This window comes from Chaetodon trifascialis, chromosome 10, assembly GCF_039877785.1.
Source record: "Chaetodon trifascialis isolate fChaTrf1 chromosome 10, fChaTrf1.hap1, whole genome shotgun sequence".
NCBI classification, from domain to species: Eukaryota; Metazoa; Chordata; class Actinopteri; order Chaetodontiformes; family Chaetodontidae; genus Chaetodon; species Chaetodon trifascialis.
The window spans coordinates 3294598-3301362 of record NC_092065.1 but is presented as its reverse complement, the minus strand read 5'-3'; positions in this window follow the sequence as shown (position 1 = coordinate 3301362).

Genomic DNA, 6765 nt, shown 5'->3' with positions numbered 1-6765 from the left:
AGCTCGCCAGATGCAGCGCTTGCTCTGTGCGCGCCCCTGCATGCGAGCGCGTGTGCGTGCGTGTGACACATATTCATGCACTTATATGTCTTTTTCTTGGATGCAAAAGCGGTAATAGCTTAGCTGAGGGTAAGAAGGAATAACATTAATGTCAGAAAAGTCTGTCACAGGTCCTGGAGGGAATATTTCTAATACTAGTATTACTGGAAGACGAAAATGGAATTGTGAGGTGTTTTACCTGAACTTTGCATCATATGAATGTTACAGCAATACATGTGATCAGTGGTAACAATACAACAGTCCTGAATTCAAAAAATTACTTCAGTAAACGTGCCAATGTATTAAGTACCAACAGTACTCATGTTGCAGAATGGCCCATTTCAGAATCATATATCTTGGATTGTAATTACTGATGCATTAATGTGTTCATCACATTAATGTTCCAGTTAGCAAAGGTGGAGCTTATTCTAATAAATAATATACTGCTGGGTAGCTTGTGAATTTTCCCTGTGGATCAAGTACATCATAGTATTTTGTAGTATTAATCTGAGTCTGAAAAGTAATTCGCAACTAAAGTTATCAAATAAATGTAGTGGAGTAGAAGAATAAAGTAGCAGAAAATGGAAATACACACAAGTACCTCGAAAGTGCACTTAGGTACATTCACTCAAATATTGTGGATAAGGTTTTCCACTATTGATGAGTACAATAGTGGAACTACTGCTGTACAATCCTAAAGGTACTTGTGGGATGAACTGTGAGAAAAACACTAGATCAGTTCTACTAGATCTACAAGTTCAAATATTCATTCAAATATTAAAGTAATGCTGTAGCATTATAGGAGATGCTTTAAATACACTTCATACAGCACTAATAAACTGGTTCAGATATACAGGACTTAAGGGATATTTTAAGAATATCATAAAATCACTATAAAGCTTTAATCTAACAGGCCTATATCCCATCCCATACATATGTCCTGAATATTATGTGATACTGGAGATGAAGGTAGCTAAAAATAGTTATACTTGCTAATAGACCTACCACAGACCAAGCCTTGTATTATAATAAGACTATTGGAATACCAAAGATGAAATCTCAATAGCCTTGAAACTCAATGTTGACTCCCAGACCAACTGTAAGTCACTATATTGAGGATTTAGGAATCTCAATACCACAAAGTATGGTAAGGTCATTATTTAAAGTTTCTACTGAACACCACAGACACATTATTAGTCTCTGTAGATAGATTATTGGAACATTATAGTGATTTTCTCTGGGGTTTTCAAGGCCAGTACTCACCCCAGTCCATAAACAACACTGCAGCCTGCTTCCAAATAGATCATCCGGCCCTAAATCCTCCTCATTAGAAGCTGTGGCATAAACAACTGTTCTAACATGGCCCCTGGATCAGGTCACACTAATTAACCAGCACCATCGACCGACAATTCCCTCATTATCCGCCCTCTCATCTGATCGCATATAGGCCGTCAAGACAGCTAACGATCAACAGACTAATTAATCAGCTGATGAGGTGCAAGTGAAGCTTCGGGTTCCCTCTTCATTTGGAAAAAACACATGGGAGCTAATTAGTTCAATTATTAATGCATCTAATTAAATAGTTTCTCTGGGTTATCATGGTTACTGTCTCGTCCTCTATTGGCTGCGGTGATAAATGGATCTGCGGTGCAATAAAACCCTCTTGTCCTTTATTTTGACATGCATAAACTCCAATGCAACGGCTGACCCAGACTAAACATTACTGGCTATTCACAGGCCAGGACCCCATTAGGCTAATTGCGCTAAAAGCAGTCTGCAGTTGACATTAAAGGTGAGCTGCGGTAAGGGCTCTAATTAGCAGTCTGTGAAAATAGGAGGCCTTTTTGGCCATCTGCTTGCCTTGCCTCATGTCCTCAGTGTGAAAAGGGCAGAGACAAATTTAGGCAATGTTTAGTGGAAGGGCTGTTTGTCAGATATAATGCCATGAGAGGCCGGGTCATTTCATACAGTAACAGCTGAATTTAGAGGAGGGAATATGAGGAAAATGCTGCAGTTTGTGGCACCAAGGCCACATGCTTTGGCATATGAAACCACAGCCTGCTGCTTCTTGTCAGAGTCAAAGGAGAAAACCAGTGTTACTTAGACTTGGAACCAATTTTTTACCATCTTTATCCAAATGTAACATTAAGGACATCATTTTTGCACCCTTGCTAGCAGCATTGCTCTATTCAGTGTCAGTCCATCTCTCATCAGATGAACACTTTGGTTCAGACTGAAATGTCTCAACAACTGTGGTGATCCCTGAACCTTTCCTCTGGTACAATCATCATGTACAGATTTTAGTTTGTCCCGTACTTTGGTTTATGACCAAATACCTGCAAAATTAATGGCATTCCCATCAGCCTCAGCTTTTCGTTGTGTTAATGCTACTTTGCAAAGTTAGCATGCTAACATTCCAAGATGCTAAACTGTTTACCTGTTTAACATCAGCATGTTAGCATTGCAAATTAGCATTGCAAATTCACCTAATATTAATAAACTGTCTTATCTTGTCATTGTAAGCATGCTGACATTAGCATTTAGCTCAAAGCGCCCCAGTGCCTCAGCCCCAAAGAGCTGCAGGCATGGTTGCAGGAGTTTTGTTCCACAACAGCTGGGCAAACTCAGTCGGCTGATGAGAACCATGTGATCTGGTCAAAAGCTCAAGAACAAGCGAGTAAGCAGACGCTGAGATGAGATTGTTCTGTCAATTGCTGCTGAGGTTAATAATGAAATGTCAAGCTCAGATTCAGTTTTTCTGTCTTACATAATGCAGCTTTGATATAAACTGTGTCTCACATCAAAGAAACCTTGACCGAAAAAACAAATTACTGCAAAACATCAGAAATACCCTCAAATATATGTTCATTTGTTGTATTGGAGATGTTTTTTCATTGTGAAGAAAATTGCACTAAATGGATCCCTCTGAAAGGAGATGAGGTCTCGTAACCCCATCAGGAGGAACTGAAAGCTTCACAGGCAAAGTGCTTTACCGGTGAAGCTCGGCCGATTGTGAGAGCTGCACCTGAGCTCCCACGAGGTTTGACCACCGGGGAGGCGATTATTTGTACTGATCTCGAGACTTACCGTGGAGGTCTGGGGAAGAAAACCAAGTGTTTACATGTACTATGTGCCTTTGAGCAAGGAATGTGGTACTCAGAAGAACCAGTGGAGCTTCTTTGGGGTTTTAGGCTCCAGTTCAGCCTGTGGAAATGTGTGTGTGGTCGTATAAAATGTTATAGTCGGCGGCTTGTGGCTGGAAGCTCACTAGTCTGATCCCACACTGAAAGGATAATGCAGTGGCTGTCATTCAGACTGTATCATTGGTATCAACTGAAGACACTTGTGCGTGTTACCATCAACTCAATACTTCTTCAGTTTGAGATTCTGTTGAATCAAAAACGTTGGCTTTCTGTTACTTTTCGACAATCCAACATTCATTCTCGTATTTTAAATGTTAATTTCAAACAAATGACTGGGCATCAGTTGTGGTCGTACTGGGCAGCTACAGGTGTGTTGTTTTTACGCTTAAGGCCATGTTATATGTGTGTAACCAGCTTGATTAGGGCTTTCAGTGTAAGTCAAGTTTTATTTCTGCCCTTCAGTATCAAAAACATGCCTTGAAGGGCTTCTCCGAACAATGAAGACAAAAGAGCAGGACGTGTTCTGTAAACACAGTGAACATGATGGCTGCTTGTTTTCCTGTGATCATTATCTACCTCGCCAACACCTGTTGTGGCTTTAGAGTTTATCTCACTCTCAGGCAAGACAGTGTTTCATCGTAGGAAGTTCAACAACATGAGCAACTCATGCTGATGTGAAGTTTACCAAAGTGGATTAACTCTAAGAAACTGAAGAGAAATTTGAGCTGTGAGAGGCAGGAGGACACATTTGGTACTTTATCAGAAAACAAGCACAGTTTGTTTCTTTGAATCGTAAACTAAAAAGTTGAAGTGCACTGATCTTTGATCCATGCTTTCTGTAAGTTTCACATTACCCAAAAGAAGCAGTACATTAATACCACATTTTAAATACCTTCTGAATCTTCTCTTCTTCAGAAATAACTCATCTGTCTGTGTTTATTGAGTCAGTGAGGCCTCAGTAAACTCACAGACACGATGTACAAATCCTTGCAAATGAAGTTCAAACCCCTGCCACATATACAGCACTGTATGGCCCTCTTCACTGATCATATTTTGGAAGCATCTTTGGCACCTTCTGACATTTTTGGGCAATGTTCTGCTGCTGCAGATGTATGCTGCTGCACTTGAAGACAATGTCTTTGATCTGTCAGCCTCAAACTTGGCAATAAATCTTAAAAAAACAGTGCAAGTATAAACCCTCCAAGGACTGGAACACAATGCAAAGTAACACAACTCTGCACCCTAGGTATGTGAATGAGACTTCTAGAGCTTCTCCACAAGCCTGTAAAGGCCTAAATTTGAGGTAATTTTGACTAAATGCTGAATAAATGACAAAAATGTCACATAGTGCAGACATTTTTTATGAACTATACTTGTCATTAATTGTATTTTTAGTATATTGTGCAAAGCTGATAATTAGAACATTGCAGAAACTACAGTGTTAAATGTGCAACGCTGTTGTCGTGATGCATTTATTGTGAAACAGTTGCAAACCCTGGTTAAGTTCAAACTGTTTTATTATGTGACTTAGATGTGAAGTATAACTGCTACACCTCCACACTAATGGCAGGTAGAGGCCAGCTCATTTCTAGCAGGTATATGACTGTCTATATGACTCTGCTTCACATTTTCTCCACTGGGAGGGAACCCCAGAGGTCATCACGTTTTCTTGCACAGTGGGCCACAACACAAGGCACTTTGTCATGTTTTATCCACCACTGGGGCATCCCAGAAGGGCATGTTTTTCAAACATGGGGTCACTGTTTGCACCCAATGCCCCATGGTCCCAAAAAGGCCACTTAAAAACATCAATGCCAACTGAACACAGGTGTATTTATTAACATTAAGGCTCTATTCAAGTGTCCCAGTACATCATGACAGTGAGCCAGCATGAGCAACACCAGGACCCTAAAACTGAAGCAACAAAATGAAATTCGGCCATCAATAATTTTATTTATACCTGCGATTTTCCATTATCACGCCAAAGCATGTAATAGACCTGCCAGTGTGAAGGTGCAGCACAGTAGGGGGCAATAATGATGGGAACAAAGGACAAACATAGAATCAAGAGCAACATGGTCTGTGTTGTGGAGACTACAGGATGGATGGATGACTGCTGTTCATGTCCCTTGTGAGACCAAAAGGCAGTGTTGGCTTATTTTAACTCAAGTCGACTTCCATAATGTACGTAAGTCACATACACATGCACATATGTAACTTAAGTGAACATATGCATACACATAACTCCAAGGTCACCTGAAATGTTGTGCCGAATTACCACGTTTTCCCCTAATCTCGGCTCTATTTGAGAAATAAATTTTCATATTTCACTGTTATGCGACATCAGTTTTAGCAGCATTACTGCAAGAAGATACCAGCATCATACAAAGCAGCATTCAGGGCGCAGACAGCAGGACATCACATTTAGTGTAACAGGAGACTGCAGGACACTGAGGAGACCTTGAACAACTCATATAACATATGAAAAGGATTACACATGATTCCATCCACAATACAGCTCTCAAAAAAGCTGCTTTATGCTCACTCAATGTTTAATAAAACCAGATGATCCAGATGTAGCTAATCAAAAATATGTGCTCGTGACACTCCCTGCATTGAGCAGAATTGAAGTATGAAATCTGCCTCTTTTCGCAGATGATGCCTCATATCTTTCAGAGATGTCTGCTTTTAGAAATCAACTCTTCAGATACAGTATATACGTCCAGCAAGCAATCACTATGTGCACTCATGCAGCATGACACACAGTACTGTGCATGGCAACAAAAAAAAAAAAAGTCCCCTGAAGCGACTCATACAGGTGAGTGATCAGATCAACTTAAACTGATGTCTTCCTTGTGATTACAGGGGAAACATACCGTATGTTTCAGTTAGAAAAATTCCACCTGTCTTCCTTTTTTTAGGTGATTTGAATCGGAGATGATTTTCCACAGTGACATATGCTTTACACATCTTTAAGGAAATTGAGATTGTCAGTAAGCCCTAGACTAAACACAACAGACTACCGTTTAATTTTGCAGTTAAGCTTGCAGCCGCAGAAAGGGATGCTGACGGACCATCTGATGCTGGAGAAAAACTCTTCCTCCTCTAACGTGGGTCCATTTTCAAGTCTTTGGAAGCTGTCCAATCCCCTGTCAGTCTGACTAAGCTGCAGAGTTTTAGATTGGAGTGGGGATGTGCTCACCAGCTGTGAGATTAAGGGGAACTGATCGATGGCCTTTCTGATTGGCTCTCGCGGTGTCCCAGCAGCATCCAATCCCCTTGGTTCAGATGATTGTCTTCTGCTGAGCCAAAACCAATTCTTCCTCCACACAGGGGCCAAATAAGATCACTGACCTGAAGCTACGAGGCCATGCTCGGAGGTTCTGTCTCCATCCGTCTGCACTCCTCATCTCTCTGGAAAAACCTGAGACAGACAGAGAGGAAGAGGAGGGATGAGGATGATGAGGCAGAATCAAATTAGGGTTTAAATAAAGAGCATTTTTGTTTTATTTAAAGTGTATTTTCCTGACATCTTTGCCATTAAGTGCTAATGCCAGCTGTGTTTCTGCACTGCTCGCTCCAG